Raw genomic sequence first — 18,425 nt, 5'->3', positions numbered from 1 at the left:
AAAGTTCCGTCTGAACTTTATATAAGACGGTGAGGCTCAGTCAGTCACTCAGTGTTGCCTGAGAGGGCAACACTGCAACAGCCGGCCGCCAGGCTGTCTTTTTTTTGCACAGCTAGTTGCCTCCAGGAGGCCACAAGAGGGAGACAAGGGACTGCAAAATGGAAAATAGGCATCCACCAACTTTACAGACAACTTCTCCTTGCTCCTACAACCTCCATCCTTGCACAGTTTGTTATTCTTCTAGGTAACATAGTAACAAATCCAAATTGCTGCTCTCTTTGTAGGCAAGCAAGGCTTTGTTGCAACTGCAATTCTTACTTCTTCTTGAAATGTAGGGACGACAGTACATTCCATCACATCCATCTAGTGTACACAGGTAGGTCCATTGTGGCGGGCAGGCGAGCGGGCGGGCTGCTTTATTGGCTGTTTGCTGTTCCCCTACTCCACTCCACTATTTGACTGTTGTGCTGCATCAATCAATCAATCAATCAATCAATCAATCAATCAATCAATCAATCAATCAATCAATCAGTGGCTGGCTCAGGTGCAGCTCTTTAACTTACCTAAAAGGGAGGGCGGAGAGAAGACAAGGAAGGTGAATGAGGTGTTCCAATGTGAAATGCCGGAAACACAGAAACACAGACGACACACAACAAGAGGTGGCAATCTATTCATTAATTGCATTTAATCAATGAGCTCATTATCACTCATGCATTGTCCAACAGGTGTTGAAATAATGGGATTAAAAGGGGAGATCCCTTCAGAAAGACAGAAACAATAGCAAAGACAAAAAACACTTTTGGAATCTGCTTTTAGTCAACACATAAGGAAAGGGTGCACCGGTCCTGGAAATACTGCAATACCAGGTCAATGCGTGGAGTGGACAGAGCAAGCTCTATTTCCATCTCCCTGTTCTAAAAATCCATTTAATATATGGTCCCCAGATAGGGGACGTATCAGATATTAAACTGATAAGAACAGATACTACACTTGATCTTAGCCAAAAGGCCGAGAAGCGATAACCCGAACGGGCCGCGCGTTGCCCGAGCCTGCCCGATACTGCTGTTCAGCCCTTGCAGCGATTCAGCCTACTTCTAGGCAATTCCATGGGGCCCTGCAGGCTCACACACTCACAGCTACACGGGAGGTGAATAAAGGCCGGAGAGGAAGCCAGACAGGATTTGCTTCTTTTGCTTGCACCACAATGCAGTGCTGAAAGAGGAGGAATCTACATAAAAACGCCTTCCTGGCAACGCCCAAATGCCCTGCTGCCATGCAGATAAACACTGGCAGCGGCAGCAAGTGCATGCCCACAGCCACCCCTTGTTCCTTCACACCTTGTATCAGCTGTAATCCAGTCCAGTCCAGTGCTGCCTGCTGAGCAGCACTGACCAACACTGCCTGGGCCCAGGCTTTTATCTCTGAGGCCCCATTATGATGTCAGAAAGCTGGCTCTGGAATCCTGAGGGCTCCACTATGACACGTGCAAAGTTCCGTCTGAACTTTATATAAGACGGTGAGGCTCAGTCAGTCACTCAGTGTTGCCTGAGAGGGCAACACTGCAACAGCCGGCCGCCAGGCTGTCTTTTTTTTGCACAGCTAGTTGCCTCCAGGAGGCCACAAGAGGGAGACAAGGGACTGCAAAATGGAAAATAGGCATCCACCAACTTTACAGACAACTTCTCCTTGCTCCTACAACCTCCATCCTTGCACAGTTTGTTATTCTTCTAGGTAACATAGTAACAAATCCAAATTGCTGCTCTCTTTGTAGGCAAGCAAGGCTTTGTTGCAACTGCAATTCTTACTTCTTCTTGAAATGTAGGGACGACAGTACATTCCATCACATCCATCTAGTGTACACAGGTAGGTCCATTGTGGCGGGCAGGCGAGCGGGCGGGCTGCTTTATTGGCTGTTTGCTGTTCCCCTACTCCACTCCACTATTTGACTGTTGTGCTGCATCAATCAATCAATCAATCAATCAATCAATCAATCAATCAATCAATCAATCAATCAATCAATCAATCAATCAGTGGCTGGCTCAGGTGCAGCTCTTTAACTTACCTAAAAGGGAGGGCGGAGAGAAGACAAGGAAGGTGAATGAGGTGTTCCAATGTGAAATGCCGGAAACACAGAAACACAGACGACACACAACAAGAGGTGGCAATCTATTCATTAATTGCATTTAATCAATGAGCTCATTATCACTCATGCATTGTCCAACAGGTGTTGAAATAATGGGATTAAAAGGGGAGATCCCTTCAGAAAGACAGAAACAATAGCAAAGACAAAAAACACTTTTGGAATCTGCTTTTAGTCAACACATAAGGAAAGGGTGCACCGGTCCTGGAAATACTGCAATACCAGGTCAATGCGTGGAGTGGACAGAGCAAGCTCTATTTCCATCTCCCTGTTCTAAAAATCCATTTAATATATGGTCCCCAGATAGGGGACGTATCAGATATTAAACTGATAAGAACAGATACTACACTTGATCTTAGCCAAAAGGCCGAGAAGCGATAACCCGAACGGGCCGCGCGTTGCCCGAGCCTGCCCGATACTGCTGTTCAGCCCTTGCAGCGATTCAGCCTACTTCTAGGCAATTCCATGGGGCCCTGCAGGCTCACACACTCACAGCTACACGGGAGGTGAATAAAGGCCGGAGAGGAAGCCAGACAGGATTTGCTTCTTTTGCTTGCACCACAATGCAGTGCTGAAAGAGGAGGAATCTACATAAAAACGCCTTCCTGGCAACGCCCAAATGCCCTGCTGCCATGCAGATAAACACTGGCAGCGGCAGCAAGTGCATGCCCACAGCCACCCCTTGTTCCTTCACACCTTGTATCAGCTGTAATCCAGTCCAGTCCAGTGCTGCCTGCTGAGCAGCACTGACCAACACTGCCTGGGCCCAGGCTTTTATCTCTGAGGCCCCATTATGATGTCAGAAAGCTGGCTCTGGAATCCTGAGGGCTCCACTATGACACGTGCAAAGTTCCGTCTGAACTTTATATAAGACGGTGAGGCTCAGTCAGTCACTCAGTGTTGCCTGAGAGGGCAACACTGCAACAGCCGGCCGCCAGGCTGTCTTTTTTTTGCACAGCTAGTTGCCTCCAGGAGGCCACAAGAGGGAGACAAGGGACTGCAAAATGGAAAATAGGCATCCACCAACTTTACAGACAACTTCTCCTTGCTCCTACAACCTCCATCCTTGCACAGTTTGTTATTCTTCTAGGTAACATAGTAACAAATCCAAATTGCTGCTCTCTTTGTAGGCAAGCAAGGCTTTGTTGCAACTGCAATTCTTACTTCTTCTTGAAATGTAGGGACGACAGTACATTCCATCACATCCATCTAGTGTACACAGGTAGGTCCATTGTGGCGGGCAGGCGAGCGGGCGGGCTGCTTTATTGGCTGTTTGCTGTTCCCCTACTCCACTCCACTATTTGACTGTTGTGCTGCATCAATCAATCAATCAATCAATCAATCAATCAATCAATCAATCAATCAGTGGCTGGCTCAGGTGCAGCTCTTTAACTTACCTAAAAGGGAGGGCGGAGAGAAGACAAGGAAGGTGAATGAGGTGTTCCAATGTGAAATGCCGGAAACACAGAAACACAGACGACACACAACAAGAGGTGGCAATCTATTCATTAATTGCATTTAATCAATGAGCTCATTATCACTCATGCATTGTCCAACAGGTGTTGAAATAATGGGATTAAAAGGGGAGATCCCTTCAGAAAGACAGAAACAATAGCAAAGACAAAAAACACTTTTGGAATCTGCTTTTAGTCAACACATAAGGAAAGGGTGCACCGGTCCTGGAAATACTGCAATACCAGGTCAATGCGTGGAGTGGACAGAGCAAGCTCTATTTCCATCTCCCTGTTCTAAAAATCCATTTAATATATGGTCCCCAGATAGGGGACGTATCAGATATTAAACTGATAAGAACAGATACTACACTTGATCTTAGCCAAAAGGCCGAGAAGCGATAACCCGAACGGGCCGCGCGTTGCCCGAGCCTGCCCGATACTGCTGTTCAGCCCTTGCAGCGATTCAGCCTACTTCTAGGCAATTCCATGGGGCCCTGCAGGCTCACACACTCACAGCTACACGGGAGGTGAATAAAGGCCGGAGAGGAAGCCAGACAGGATTTGCTTCTTTTGCTTGCACCACAATGCAGTGCTGAAAGAGGAGGAATCTACATAAAAACGCCTTCCTGGCAACGCCCAAATGCCCTGCTGCCATGCAGATAAACACTGGCAGCGGCAGCAAGTGCATGCCCACAGCCACCCCTTGTTCCTTCACACCTTGTATCAGCTGTAATCCAGTCCAGTCCAGTGCTGCCTGCTGAGCAGCACTGACCAACACTGCCTGGGCCCAGGCTTTTATCTCTGAGGCCCCATTATGATGTCAGAAAGCTGGCTCTGGAATCCTGAGGGCTCCACTATGACACGTGCAAAGTTCCGTCTGAACTTTATATAAGACGGTGAGGCTCAGTCAGTCACTCAGTGTTGCCTGAGAGGGCAACACTGCAACAGCCGGCCGCCAGGCTGTCTTTTTTTTGCACAGCTAGTTGCCTCCAGGAGGCCACAAGAGGGAGACAAGGGACTGCAAAATGGAAAATAGGCATCCACCAACTTTACAGACAACTTCTCCTTGCTCCTACAACCTCCATCCTTGCACAGTTTGTTATTCTTCTAGGTAACATAGTAACAAATCCAAATTGCTGCTCTCTTTGTAGGCAAGCAAGGCTTTGTTGCAACTGCAATTCTTACTTCTTCTTGAAATGTAGGGACGACAGTACATTCCATCACATCCATCTAGTGTACACAGGTAGGTCCATTGTGGCGGGCAGGCGAGCGGGCGGGCTGCTTTATTGGCTGTTTGCTGTTCCCCTACTCCACTCCACTATTTGACTGTTGTGCTGCATCAATCAATCAATCAATCAATCAATCAATCAATCAATCAATCAATCAATCAATCAATCAATCAATCAGTGGCTGGCTCAGGTGCAGCTCTTTAACTTACCTAAAAGGGAGGGCGGAGAGAAGACAAGGAAGGTGAATGAGGTGTTCCAATGTGAAATGCCGGAAACACAGAAACACAGACGACACACAACAAGAGGTGGCAATCTATTCATTAATTGCATTTAATCAATGAGCTCATTATCACTCATGCATTGTCCAACAGGTGTTGAAATAATGGGATTAAAAGGGGAGATCCCTTCAGAAAGACAGAAACAATAGCAAAGACAAAAAACACTTTTGGAATCTGCTTTTAGTCAACACATAAGGAAAGGGTGCACCGGTCCTGGAAATACTGCAATACCAGGTCAATGCGTGGAGTGGACAGAGCAAGCTCTATTTCCATCTCCCTGTTCTAAAAATCCATTTAATATATGGTCCCCAGATAGGGGACGTATCAGATATTAAACTGATAAGAACAGATACTACACTTGATCTTAGCCAAAAGGCCGAGAAGCGATAACCCGAACGGGCCGCGCGTTGCCCGAGCCTGCCCGATACTGCTGTTCAGCCCTTGCAGCGATTCAGCCTACTTCTAGGCAATTCCATGGGGCCCTGCAGGCTCACACACTCACAGCTACACGGGAGGTGAATAAAGGCCGGAGAGGAAGCCAGACAGGATTTGCTTCTTTTGCTTGCACCACAATGCAGTGCTGAAAGAGGAGGAATCTACATAAAAAACGCCTTCCTGGCAACGCCCAAATGCCCTGCTGCCATGCAGATAAACACTGGCAGCGGCAGCAAGTGCATGCCCACAGCCACCCCTTGTTCCTTCACACCTTGTATCAGCTGTAATCCAGTCCAGTCCAGTGCTGCCTGCTGAGCAGCACTGACCAACACTGCCTGGGCCCAGGCTTTTATCTCTGAGGCCCCATTATGATGTCAGAAAGCTGGCTCTGGAATCCTGAGGGCTCCACTATGACACGTGCAAAGTTCCGTCTGAACTTTATATAAGACGGTGAGGCTCAGTCAGTCACTCAGTGTTGCCTGAGAGGGCAACACTGCAACAGCCGGCCGCCAGGCTGTCTTTTTTTTGCACAGCTAGTTGCCTCCAGGAGGCCACAAGAGGGAGACAAGGGACTGCAAAATGGAAAATAGGCATCCACCAACTTTACAGACAACTTCTCCTTGCTCCTACAACCTCCATCCTTGCACAGTTTGTTATTCTTCTAGGTAACATAGTAACAAATCCAAATTGCTGCTCTCTTTGTAGGCAAGCAAGGCTTTGTTGCAACTGCAATTCTTACTTCTTCTTGAAATGTAGGGACGACAGTACATTCCATCACATCCATCTAGTGTACACAGGTAGGTCCATTGTGGCGGGCAGGCGAGCGGGCGGGCTGCTTTATTGGCTGTTTGCTGTTCCCCTACTCCACTCCACTATTTGACTGTTGTGCTGCATCAATCAATCAATCAATCAATCAATCAATCAATCAATCAATCAATCAATCAATCAATCAATCAGTGGCTGGCTCAGGTGCAGCTCTTTAACTTACCTAAAAGGGAGGGCGGAGAGAAGACAAGGAAGGTGAATGAGGTGTTCCAATGTGAAATGCCGGAAACACAGAAACACAGACGACACACAACAAGAGGTGGCAATCTATTCATTAATTGCATTTAATCAATGAGCTCATTATCACTCATGCATTGTCCAACAGGTGTTGAAATAATGGGATTAAAAGGGGAGATCCCTTCAGAAAGACAGAAACAATAGCAAAGACAAAAAACACTTTTGGAATCTGCTTTTAGTCAACACATAAGGAAAGGGTGCACCGGTCCTGGAAATACTGCAATACCAGGTCAATGCGTGGAGTGGACAGAGCAAGCTCTATTTCCATCTCCCTGTTCTAAAAATCCATTTAATATATGGTCCCCAGATAGGGGACGTATCAGATATTAAACTGATAAGAACAGATACTACACTTGATCTTAGCCAAAAGGCCGAGAAGCGATAACCCGAACGGGCCGCGCGTTGCCCGAGCCTGCCCGATACTGCTGTTCAGCCCTTGCAGCGATTCAGCCTACTTCTAGGCAATTCCATGGGGCCCTGCAGGCTCACACACTCACAGCTACACGGGAGGTGAATAAAGGCCGGAGAGGAAGCCAGACAGGATTTGCTTCTTTTGCTTGCACCACAATGCAGTGCTGAAAGAGGAGGAATCTACATAAAAACGCCTTCCTGGCAACGCCCAAATGCCCTGCTGCCATGCAGATAAACACTGGCAGCGGCAGCAAGTGCATGCCCACAGCCACCCCTTGTTCCTTCACACCTTGTATCAGCTGTAATCCAGTCCAGTCCAGTGCTGCCTGCTGAGCAGCACTGACCAACACTGCCTGGGCCCAGGCTTTTATCTCTGAGGCCCCATTATGATGTCAGAAAGCTGGCTCTGGAATCCTGAGGGCTCCACTATGACACGTGCAAAGTTCCGTCTGAACTTTATATAAGACGGTGAGGCTCAGTCAGTCACTCAGTGTTGCCTGAGAGGGCAACACTGCAACAGCCGGCCGCCAGGCTGTCTTTTTTTTGCACAGCTAGTTGCCTCCAGGAGGCCACAAGAGGGAGACAAGGGACTGCAAAATGGAAAATAGGCATCCACCAACTTTACAGACAACTTCTCCTTGCTCCTACAACCTCCATCCTTGCACAGTTTGTTATTCTTCTAGGTAACATAGTAACAAATCCAAATTGCTGCTCTCTTTGTAGGCAAGCAAGGCTTTGTTGCAACTGCAATTCTTACTTCTTCTTGAAATGTAGGGACGACAGTACATTCCATCACATCCATCTAGTGTACACAGGTAGGTCCATTGTGGCGGGCAGGCGAGCGGGCGGGCTGCTTTATTGGCTGTTTGCTGTTCCCCTACTCCACTCCACTATTTGACTGTTGTGCTGCATCAATCAATCAATCAATCAATCAATCAATCAATCAATCAATCAATCAATCAATCAGTGGCTGGCTCAGGTGCAGCTCTTTAACTTACCTAAAAGGGAGGGCGGAGAGAAGACAAGGAAGGTGAATGAGGTGTTCCAATGTGAAATGCCGGAAACACAGAAACACAGACGACACACAACAAGAGGTGGCAATCTATTCATTAATTGCATTTAATCAATGAGCTCATTATCACTCATGCATTGTCCAACAGGTGTTGAAATAATGGGATTAAAAGGGGAGATCCCTTCAGAAAGACAGAAACAATAGCAAAGACAAAAAACACTTTTGGAATCTGCTTTTAGTCAACACATAAGGAAAGGGTGCACCGGTCCTGGAAATACTGCAATACCAGGTCAATGCGTGGAGTGGACAGAGCAAGCTCTATTTCCATCTCCCTGTTCTAAAAATCCATTTAATATATGGTCCCCAGATAGGGGACGTATCAGATATTAAACTGATAAGAACAGATACTACACTTGATCTTAGCCAAAAGGCCGAGAAGCGATAACCCGAACGGGCCGCGCGTTGCCCGAGCCTGCCCGATACTGCTGTTCAGCCCTTGCAGCGATTCAGCCTACTTCTAGGCAATTCCATGGGGCCCTGCAGGCTCACACACTCACAGCTACACGGGAGGTGAATAAAGGCCGGAGAGGAAGCCAGACAGGATTTGCTTCTTTTGCTTGCACCACAATGCAGTGCTGAAAGAGGAGGAATCTACATAAAAACGCCTTCCTGGCAACGCCCAAATGCCCTGCTGCCATGCAGATAAACACTGGCAGCGGCAGCAAGTGCATGCCCACAGCCACCCCTTGTTCCTTCACACCTTGTATCAGCTGTAATCCAGTCCAGTCCAGTGCTGCCTGCTGAGCAGCACTGACCAACACTGCCTGGGCCCAGGCTTTTATCTCTGAGGCCCCATTATGATGTCAGAAAGCTGGCTCTGGAATCCTGAGGGCTCCACTATGACACGTGCAAAGTTCCGTCTGAACTTTATATAAGACGGTGAGGCTCAGTCAGTCACTCAGTGTTGCCTGAGAGGGCAACACTGCAACAGCCGGCCGCCAGGCTGTCTTTTTTTTGCACAGCTAGTTGCCTCCAGGAGGCCACAAGAGGGAGACAAGGGACTGCAAAATGGAAAATAGGCATCCACCAACTTTACAGACAACTTCTCCTTGCTCCTACAACCTCCATCCTTGCACAGTTTGTTATTCTTCTAGGTAACATAGTAACAAATCCAAATTGCTGCTCTCTTTGTAGGCAAGCAAGGCTTTGTTGCAACTGCAATTCTTACTTCTTCTTGAAATGTAGGGACGACAGTACATTCCATCACATCCATCTAGTGTACACAGGTAGGTCCATTGTGGCGGGCAGGCGAGCGGGCGGGCTGCTTTATTGGCTGTTTGCTGTTCCCCTACTCCACTCCACTATTTGACTGTTGTGCTGCATCAATCAATCAATCAATCAATCAATCAATCAATCAATCAATCAATCAATCAATCAATCAGTGGCTGGCTCAGGTGCAGCTCTTTAACTTACCTAAAAGGGAGGGCGGAGAGAAGACAAGGAAGGTGAATGAGGTGTTCCAATGTGAAATGCCGGAAACACAGAAACACAGACGACACACAACAAGAGGTGGCAATCTATTCATTAATTGCATTTAATCAATGAGCTCATTATCACTCATGCATTGTCCAACAGGTGTTGAAATAATGGGATTAAAAGGGGAGATCCCTTCAGAAAGACAGAAACAATAGCAAAGACAAAAAACACTTTTGGAATCTGCTTTTAGTCAACACATAAGGAAAGGGTGCACCGGTCCTGGAAATACTGCAATACCAGGTCAATGCGTGGAGTGGACAGAGCAAGCTCTATTTCCATCTCCCTGTTCTAAAAATCCATTTAATATATGGTCCCCAGATAGGGGACGTATCAGATATTAAACTGATAAGAACAGATACTACACTTGATCTTAGCCAAAAGGCCGAGAAGCGATAACCCGAACGGGCCGCGCGTTGCCCGAGCCTGCCCGATACTGCTGTTCAGCCCTTGCAGCGATTCAGCCTACTTCTAGGCAATTCCATGGGGCCCTGCAGGCTCACACACTCACAGCTACACGGGAGGTGAATAAAGGCCGGAGAGGAAGCCAGACAGGATTTGCTTCTTTTGCTTGCACCACAATGCAGTGCTGAAAGAGGAGGAATCTACATAAAAACGCCTTCCTGGCAACGCCCAAATGCCCTGCTGCCATGCAGATAAACACTGGCAGCGGCAGCAAGTGCATGCCCACAGCCACCCCTTGTTCCTTCACACCTTGTATCAGCTGTAATCCAGTCCAGTCCAGTGCTGCCTGCTGAGCAGCACTGACCAACACTGCCTGGGCCCAGGCTTTTATCTCTGAGGCCCCATTATGATGTCAGAAAGCTGGCTCTGGAATCCTGAGGGCTCCACTATGACACGTGCAAAGTTCCGTCTGAACTTTATATAAGACGGTGAGGCTCAGTCAGTCACTCAGTGTTGCCTGAGAGGGCAACACTGCAACAGCCGGCCGCCAGGCTGTCTTTTTTTTGCACAGCTAGTTGCCTCCAGGAGGCCACAAGAGGGAGACAAGGGACTGCAAAATGGAAAATAGGCATCCACCAACTTTACAGACAACTTCTCCTTGCTCCTACAACCTCCATCCTTGCACAGTTTGTTATTCTTCTAGGTAACATAGTAACAAATCCAAATTGCTGCTCTCTTTGTAGGCAAGCAAGGCTTTGTTGCAACTGCAATTCTTACTTCTTCTTGAAATGTAGGGACGACAGTACATTCCATCACATCCATCTAGTGTACACAGGTAGGTCCATTGTGGCGGGCAGGCGAGCGGGCGGGCTGCTTTATTGGCTGTTTGCTGTTCCCCTACTCCACTCCACTATTTGACTGTTGTGCTGCATCAATCAATCAATCAATCAATCAATCAATCAATCAATCAATCAATCAATCAATCAATCAGTGGCTGGCTCAGGTGCAGCTCTTTAACTTACCTAAAAGGGAGGGCGGAGAGAAGACAAGGAAGGTGAATGAGGTGTTCCAATGTGAAATGCCGGAAACACAGAAACACAGACGACACACAACAAGAGGTGGCAATCTATTCATTAATTGCATTTAATCAATGAGCTCATTATCACTCATGCATTGTCCAACAGGTGTTGAAATAATGGGATTAAAAGGGGAGATCCCTTCAGAAAGACAGAAACAATAGCAAAGACAAAAAACACTTTTGGAATCTGCTTTTAGTCAACACATAAGGAAAGGGTGCACCGGTCCTGGAAATACTGCAATACCAGGTCAATGCGTGGAGTGGACAGAGCAAGCTCTATTTCCATCTCCCTGTTCTAAAAATCCATTTAATATATGGTCCCCAGATAGGGGACGTATCAGATATTAAACTGATAAGAACAGATACTACACTTGATCTTAGCCAAAAGGCCGAGAAGCGATAACCCGAACGGGCCGCGCGTTGCCCGAGCCTGCCCGATACTGCTGTTCAGCCCTTGCAGCGATTCAGCCTACTTCTAGGCAATTCCATGGGGCCCTGCAGGCTCACACACTCACAGCTACACGGGAGGTGAATAAAGGCCGGAGAGGAAGCCAGACAGGATTTGCTTCTTTTGCTTGCACCACAATGCAGTGCTGAAAGAGGAGGAATCTACATAAAAACGCCTTCCTGGCAACGCCCAAATGCCCTGCTGCCATGCAGATAAACACTGGCAGCGGCAGCAAGTGCATGCCCACAGCCACCCCTTGTTCCTTCACACCTTGTATCAGCTGTAATCCAGTCCAGTCCAGTGCTGCCTGCTGAGCAGCACTGACCAACACTGCCTGGGCCCAGGCTTTTATCTCTGAGGCCCCATTATGATGTCAGAAAGCTGGCTCTGGAATCCTGAGGGCTCCACTATGACACGTGCAAAGTTCCGTCTGAACTTTATATAAGACGGTGAGGCTCAGTCAGTCACTCAGTGTTGCCTGAGAGGGCAACACTGCAACAGCCGGCCGCCAGGCTGTCTTTTTTTTGCACAGCTAGTTGCCTCCAGGAGGCCACAAGAGGGAGACAAGGGACTGCAAAATGGAAAATAGGCATCCACCAACTTTACAGACAACTTCTCCTTGCTCCTACAACCTCCATCCTTGCACAGTTTGTTATTCTTCTAGGTAACATAGTAACAAATCCAAATTGCTGCTCTCTTTGTAGGCAAGCAAGGCTTTGTTGCAACTGCAATTCTTACTTCTTCTTGAAATGTAGGGACGACAGTACATTCCATCACATCCATCTAGTGTACACAGGTAGGTCCATTGTGGCGGGCAGGCGAGCGGGCGGGCTGCTCTATTGGCTGTTTGCTGTTCCCCTACTCCACTCCACTATTTGACTGTTGTGCTGCATCAATCAATCAATCAATCAATCAATCAATCAATCAATCAGTGGCTGGCTCAGGTGCAGCTCTTTAACTTACCTAAAAGGGAGGGTGGAGAGAAGACAAGGAAGGTGAATGAGGTGTTCCAATGTGAAATGCCGGAAACACAGAAACACAGACGACACACAACAAGAGGTGGCAATCTATTCATTAATTGCATTTAATCAATGAGCTCATTATCACTCATGCATTGTCCAACAGGTGTTGAAATAATGGGATTAAAAGGGGAGATCCCTTCAGAAAGACAGAAACAATAGCAAAGACAAAAAACACTTTTGGAATCTGCTTTTAGTCAACACATAAGGAAAGGGTGCACCGGTCCTGGAAATACTGCAATACCAGGTCAATGCGTGGAGTGGACAGAGCAAGCTCTATTTCCATCTCCCTGTTCTAAAAATCCATTTAATATATGGTCCCCAGATAGGGGACGTATCAGATATTAAACTGATAAGAACAGATACTACACTTGATCTTAGCCAAAAGGCCGAGAAGCGATAACCCGAACGGGCCGCGCGTTGCCCGAGCCTGCCCGATACTGCTGTTCAGCCCTTGCAGCGATTCAGCCTACTTCTAGGCAATTCCATGGGGCCCTGCAGGCTCACACACTCACAGCTACACGGGAGGTGAATAAAGGCCGGAGAGGAAGCCAGACAGGATTTGCTTCTTTTGCTTGCACCACAATGCAGTGCTGAAAGAGGAGGAATCTACATAAAAACGCCTTCCTGGCAACGCCCAAATGCCCTGCTGCCATGCAGATAAACACTGGCAGCGGCAGCAAGTGCATGCCCACAGCCACCCCTTGTTCCTTCACACCTTGTATCAGCTGTAATCCAGTCCAGTCCAGTGCTGCCTGCTGAGCAGCACTGACCAACACTGCCTGGGCCCAGGCTTTTATCTCTGAGGCCCCATTATGATGTCAGAAAGCTGGCTCTGGAATCCTGAGGGCTCCACTATGACACGTGCAAAGTTCCGTCTGAACTTTATATAAGACGGTGAGGCTCAGTCAGTCACTCAGTGTTGCCTGAGAGGGCAACACTGCAACAGCCGGCCGCCAGGCTGTCTTTTTTTTGCACAGCTAGTTGCCTCCAGGAGGCCACAAGAGGGAGACAAGGGACTGCAAAATGGAAAATAGGCATCCACCAACTTTACAGACAACTTCTCCTTGCTCCTACAACCTCCATCCTTGCACAGTTTGTTATTCTTCTAGGTAACATAGTAACAAATCCAAATTGCTGCTCTCTTTGTAGGCAAGCAAGGCTTTGTTGCAACTGCAATTCTTACTTCTTCTTGAAATGTAGGGACGACAGTACATTCCATCACATCCATCTAGTGTACACAGGTAGGTCCATTGTGGCGGGCAGGCGAGCGGGCGGGCTGCTTTATTGGCTGTTTGCTGTTCCCCTACTCCACTCCACTATTTGACTGTTGTGCTGCATCAATCAATCAATCAATCAATCAATCAATCAATCAATCAATCAATCAATCAATCAATCAATCAGTGGCTGGCTCAGGTGCAGCTCTTTAACTTACCTAAAAGGGAGGGCGGAGAGAAGACAAGGAAGGTGAATGAGGTGTTCCAATGTGAAATGCCGGAAACACAGAAACACAGACGACACACAACAAGAGGTGGCAATCTATTCATTAATTGCATTTAATCAATGAGCTCATTATCACTCATGCATTGTCCAACAGGTGTTGAAATAATGGGATTAAAAGGGGAGATCCCTTCAGAAAGACAGAAACAATAGCAAAGACAAAAAACACTTTTGGAATCTGCTTTTAGTCAACACATAAGGAAAGGGTGCACCGGTCCTGGAAATACTGCAATACCAGGTCAATGCGTGGAGTGGACAGAGCAAGCTCTATTTCCATCTCCCTGTTCTAAAAATCCATTTAATATATGGTCCCCAGATAGGGGACGTATCAGATATTAAACTGATAAGAACAGATACTACACTTGATCTTAGCCAAAAGGCCGAGAAGCGATAACCCGAACGGGCCGCGCGTTGCCCGAGCCTGCCCGATACTGCTGTTCAGCCCTTGCAGCGATTCAGCCTACTTCTAGGCAATTCCATGGGGCCCTGCAGGCTCACACACTCACAGCTACACGGGAGGTGAATAAAGGCCGGAGAGGAAGCCAGACAGGATTTGCTTCTTTTGCTTGCACCACAATGCAGTGCTGAAAGAGGAGGAATCTACATAAAAACGCCTTCCTGGCAACGCCCAAATGCCCTGCTGCCATGCAGATAAACACTGGCAGCGGCAGCAAGTGCATGCCCACAGCCACCCCTTGTTCCTTCACACCTTGTATCAGCTGTAATCCAGTCCAGTCCAGTGCTGCCTGCTGAGCAGCACTGACCAACACTGCCTGGGCCCAGGCTTTTATCTCTGAGGCCCCATTATGATGTCAGAAAGCTGGCTCTGGAATCCTGAGGGCTCCACTATGATACGTGCAAAGTTCCGTCTGAACTTTATATAAGACGGTGAGGCTCAGTCAGTCACTCAGTGTTGCCTGAGAGGGCAACACTGCAACAGCCGGCCGCCAGGCTGTCTTTTTTTTGCACAGCTAGTTGCCTCCAGGAGGCCACAAGAGGGAGACAAGGGACTGCAAAATGGAAAATAGGCATCCACCAACTTTACAGACAACTTCTCCTTGCTCCTACAACCTCCATCCTTGCACAGTTTGTTATTCTTCTAGGTAACATAGTAACAAATCCAAATTGCTGCTCTCTTTGTAGGCAAGCAAGGCTTTGTTGCAACTGCAATTCTTACTTCTTCTTGAAATGTAGGGACGACAGTACATTCCATCACATCCATCTAGTGTACACAGGTAGGTCCATTGTGGCGGGCAGGCGAGCGGGCGGGCTGCTTTATTGGCTGTTTGCTGTTCCCCTACTCCACTCCACTATTTGACTGTTGTGCTGCATCAATCAATCAATCAATCAATCAATCAATCAATCAATCAATCAATCAATCAGTGGCTGGCTCAGGTGCAGCTCTTTAACTTACCTAAAAGGGAGGGCGGAGAGAAGACAAGGAAGGTGAATGAGGTGTTCCAATGTGAAATGCCGGAAACACAGAAACAGATGACACACAACAAGAGGTGGCAATCTATTCATTAATTGCATTTAATCAATGAGCTCATTATCACTCATGCATTGTCCAACAGGTGTTGAAATAATGGGATTAAAAGGGGAGATCCCTTCAGAAAGACAGAAACAATAGCAAAGACAAAAAACACTTTTGGAATCTGCTTTTAGTCAACACATAAGGAAAGGGTGCACCGGTCCTGGAAATACTGCAATACCAGGTCAATGCGTGGAGTGGACAGAGCAAGCTCTATTTCCATCTCCCTGTTCTAAAAATCCATTTAATATATGGTCCCCAGATAGGGGACGTATCAGATATTAAACTGATAAGAACAGATACTACACTTGATCTTAGCCAAAAGGCCGAGAAGCGATAACCCGAACGGGCCGCGCGTTGCCCGAGCCTGCCCGATACTGCTGTTCAGCCCTTGCAGCGATTCAGCCTACTTCTAGGCAATTCCATGGGGCCCTGCAGGCTCACACACTCACAGCTACACGGGAGGTGAATAAAGGCCGGAGAGGAAGCCAGACAGGATTTGCTTCTTTTGCTTGCACCACAATGCAGTGCTGAAAGAGGAGGAATCTACATAAAAACGCCTTCCTGGCAACGCCCAAATGCCCTGCTGCCATGCAGATAAACACTGGCAGCGGCAGCAAGTGCATGCCCACAGCCACCCCTTGTTCCTTCACACCTTGTATCAGCTGTAATCCAGTCCAGTCCAGTGCTGCCTGCTGAGCAGCACTGACCAACACTGCCTGGGCCCAGGCTTTTATCTCTGAGGCCCCATTATGATGTCAGAAAGCTGGCTCTGGAATCCTGAGGGCTCCACTATGACACGTGCAAAGTTCCGTCTGAACTTTATATAAGACGGTGAGGCTCAGTCAGTCACTCAGTGTTGCCTGAGAGGGCAACACTGCAACAGCCGGCCGCCAGGCTGTCTTTTTTTTGCACAGCTAGTTGCCTCCAGGAGGCCACAAGAGGGAGACAAGGGACTGCAAAATGGAAAATAGGCATCCACCAACTTTACAGACAACTTCTCCTTGCTCCTACAACCTCCATCCTTGCACAGTTTGTTATTCTTCTAGGTAACATAGTAACAAATCCAAATTGCTGCTCTCTTTGTAGGCAAGCAAGGCTTTGTTGCAACTGCAATTCTTACTTCTTCTTGAAATGTAGGGACGACAGTACATTCCATCACATCCATCTAGTGTACACAGGTAGGTCCATTGTGGCGGGCAGGCGAGCGGGCGGGCTGCTTTATTGGCTGTTTGCTGTTCCCCTACTCCACTCCACTATTTGACTGTTGTGCTGCATCAATCAATCAATCAATCAATCAATCAATCAATCAATCAATCAATCAATCAATCAATCAATCAGTGGCTGGCTCAGGTGCAGCTCTTTAACTTACCTAAAAGGGAGGGCGGAGAGAAGACAAGGAAGGTGAATGAGGTGTTCCAATGTGAAATGCCGGAAACACAGAAACAGATGACACACAACAAGAGGTGGCAATCTATTCATTAATTGCATTTAATCAATGAGCTCATTATCACTCATGCATTGTCCAACAGGTGTTGAAATAATGGGATTAAAAGGGGAGATCCCTTCAGAAAGACAGAAACAATAGCACAAAAAACACTTTTGGAATCTGCTTTTAGTCAACACATAAGGAAAGGGTGCACCGGTCCTGGAAATACTGCAATACCAGGTCAATGCGTGGAGTGGACAGAGCAAGCTCTATTTCCATCTCCCTGTTCTAAAAATCCATTTAATATATGGTCCCCAGATAGGGGACGTATCAGATATTAAACTGATAAGAACAGATACTACACTTGATCTTAGCCAAAAGGCCGAGAAGCGATAACCCGAACGGGCCGCGCGTTGCCCGAGCCTGCCCGATACTGCTGTTCAGCCCTTGCAGCGATTCAGCCTACTTCTAGGCAATTCCATGGGGCCCTGCAGGCTCACACACTCACAGCTACACGGGAGGTGAATAAAGGCCGGAGAGGAAGCCAGACAGGATTTGCTTCTTTTGCTTGCACCACAATGCAGTGCTGAAAGAGGAGGAATCTACATAAAAACGCCTTCCTGGCAACGCCCAAATGCCCTGCTGCCATGCAGATAAACACTGGCAGCGGCAGCAAGTGCATGCCCACAGCCACCCCTTGTTCCTTCACACCTTGTATCAGCTGTAATCCAGTCCAGTCCAGTGCTGCCTGCTGAGCAGCACTGACCAACACTGCCTGGGCCCAGGCTTTTATCTCTGAGGCCCCATTATGATGTCAGAAAGCTGGCTCTGGAATCCTGAGGGCTCCACTATGACACGTGCAAAGTTCCGTCTGAACTTTATATAAGACGGTGAGGCTCAGTCAGTCACTCAGTGTTGCCTGAGAGGGCAACACTGCAACAGCCGGCCGCCAGGCTGTCTTTTTTTTGCACAGCTAGTTGCCTCCAGGAGGCCACAAGAGGGAGACAAGGGACTGCAAAATGGAAAATAGGCATCCACCAACTTTACAGACAACTTCTCCTTGCTCCTACAACCTCCATCCTTGCACAGTTTGTTATTCTTCTAGGTAACATAGTAACAAATCCAAATTGCTGCTCTCTTTGTAGGCAAGCAAGGCTTTGTTGCAACTGCAATTCTTACTTCTTCTTGAAATGTAGGGACGACAGTACATTCCATCACATCCATCTAGTGTACACAGGTAGGTCCATTGTGGCGGGCAGGTGAGCGGGCGGGCTGCTTTATTGGCTGTTTGCTGTTCCCCTACTCCACTCCACTATTTGACTGTTGTGCTGCATCAATCAATCAATCAATCAATCAATCAATCAATCAATCAATCAATCAATCAGTGGCTGGCTCAGGTGCAGCTCTTTAACTTACCTAAAAGGGAGGGCGGAGAGAAGACAAGGAAGGTGAATGAGGTGT

The 18,425-nt window shown here is 47.6% G+C and overlaps 12 non-coding genes across 12 annotated transcripts; all 12 read right to left on the bottom strand.

Annotated features, from left to right (window-relative positions):
* Positions 1–829: 829 nt before the first annotated feature.
* Positions 830–1,020, bottom strand: LOC142697675 (U2 spliceosomal RNA). The gene has a single exon (XR_012865446.1). It is a non-coding gene; the product is annotated as a U2 spliceosomal RNA (small nuclear RNA).
* Positions 1,021–2,328: 1,308 nt separating this feature from the next.
* Positions 2,329–2,519, bottom strand: LOC142697663 (U2 spliceosomal RNA). The gene has a single exon (XR_012865435.1). It is a non-coding gene; the product is annotated as a U2 spliceosomal RNA (small nuclear RNA).
* Positions 2,520–3,803: 1,284 nt separating this feature from the next.
* LOC142697649 (U2 spliceosomal RNA) lies at positions 3,804–3,994 on the bottom strand. Its single transcript, XR_012865423.1, has one exon. It is a non-coding gene; the product is annotated as a U2 spliceosomal RNA (small nuclear RNA).
* A 1,304-nt stretch (positions 3,995–5,298) lies between these two features.
* Positions 5,299–5,489, bottom strand: LOC142697636 (U2 spliceosomal RNA). The gene has a single exon (XR_012865412.1). It is a non-coding gene; the product is annotated as a U2 spliceosomal RNA (small nuclear RNA).
* Positions 5,490–6,790: 1,301 nt separating this feature from the next.
* LOC142697624 (U2 spliceosomal RNA) lies at positions 6,791–6,981 on the bottom strand. The gene has a single exon (XR_012865401.1). It is a non-coding gene; the product is annotated as a U2 spliceosomal RNA (small nuclear RNA).
* A 1,292-nt stretch (positions 6,982–8,273) lies between these two features.
* LOC142697612 (U2 spliceosomal RNA) lies at positions 8,274–8,464 on the bottom strand. The gene has a single exon (XR_012865390.1). It is a non-coding gene; the product is annotated as a U2 spliceosomal RNA (small nuclear RNA).
* Positions 8,465–9,760: 1,296 nt separating this feature from the next.
* On the bottom strand, positions 9,761–9,951 carry LOC142697600 (U2 spliceosomal RNA). The gene has a single exon (XR_012865379.1). It is a non-coding gene; the product is annotated as a U2 spliceosomal RNA (small nuclear RNA).
* A 1,296-nt stretch (positions 9,952–11,247) lies between these two features.
* On the bottom strand, positions 11,248–11,438 carry LOC142697588 (U2 spliceosomal RNA). The gene has a single exon (XR_012865368.1). It is a non-coding gene; the product is annotated as a U2 spliceosomal RNA (small nuclear RNA).
* A 1,276-nt stretch (positions 11,439–12,714) lies between these two features.
* LOC142697576 (U2 spliceosomal RNA) lies at positions 12,715–12,905 on the bottom strand. The gene has a single exon (XR_012865357.1). It is a non-coding gene; the product is annotated as a U2 spliceosomal RNA (small nuclear RNA).
* A 1,300-nt stretch (positions 12,906–14,205) lies between these two features.
* Positions 14,206–14,396, bottom strand: LOC142697564 (U2 spliceosomal RNA). Its single transcript, XR_012865346.1, has one exon. It is a non-coding gene; the product is annotated as a U2 spliceosomal RNA (small nuclear RNA).
* Positions 14,397–15,682: 1,286 nt separating this feature from the next.
* LOC142697552 (U2 spliceosomal RNA) lies at positions 15,683–15,873 on the bottom strand. Its single transcript, XR_012865335.1, has one exon. It is a non-coding gene; the product is annotated as a U2 spliceosomal RNA (small nuclear RNA).
* Positions 15,874–17,167: 1,294 nt separating this feature from the next.
* LOC142697540 (U2 spliceosomal RNA) lies at positions 17,168–17,358 on the bottom strand. The gene has a single exon (XR_012865324.1). It is a non-coding gene; the product is annotated as a U2 spliceosomal RNA (small nuclear RNA).
* Positions 17,359–18,425: the final 1,067 nt, after the last annotated feature.

This window comes from Rhinoderma darwinii (genome assembly GCF_050947455.1).
Source record: "Rhinoderma darwinii isolate aRhiDar2 chromosome 5 unlocalized genomic scaffold, aRhiDar2.hap1 SUPER_5_unloc_8, whole genome shotgun sequence".
NCBI classification, from domain to species: domain Eukaryota; kingdom Metazoa; phylum Chordata; class Amphibia; order Anura; family Rhinodermatidae; genus Rhinoderma; species Rhinoderma darwinii.
This window is presented reverse-complemented; position numbering and strand designations above follow the sequence as displayed.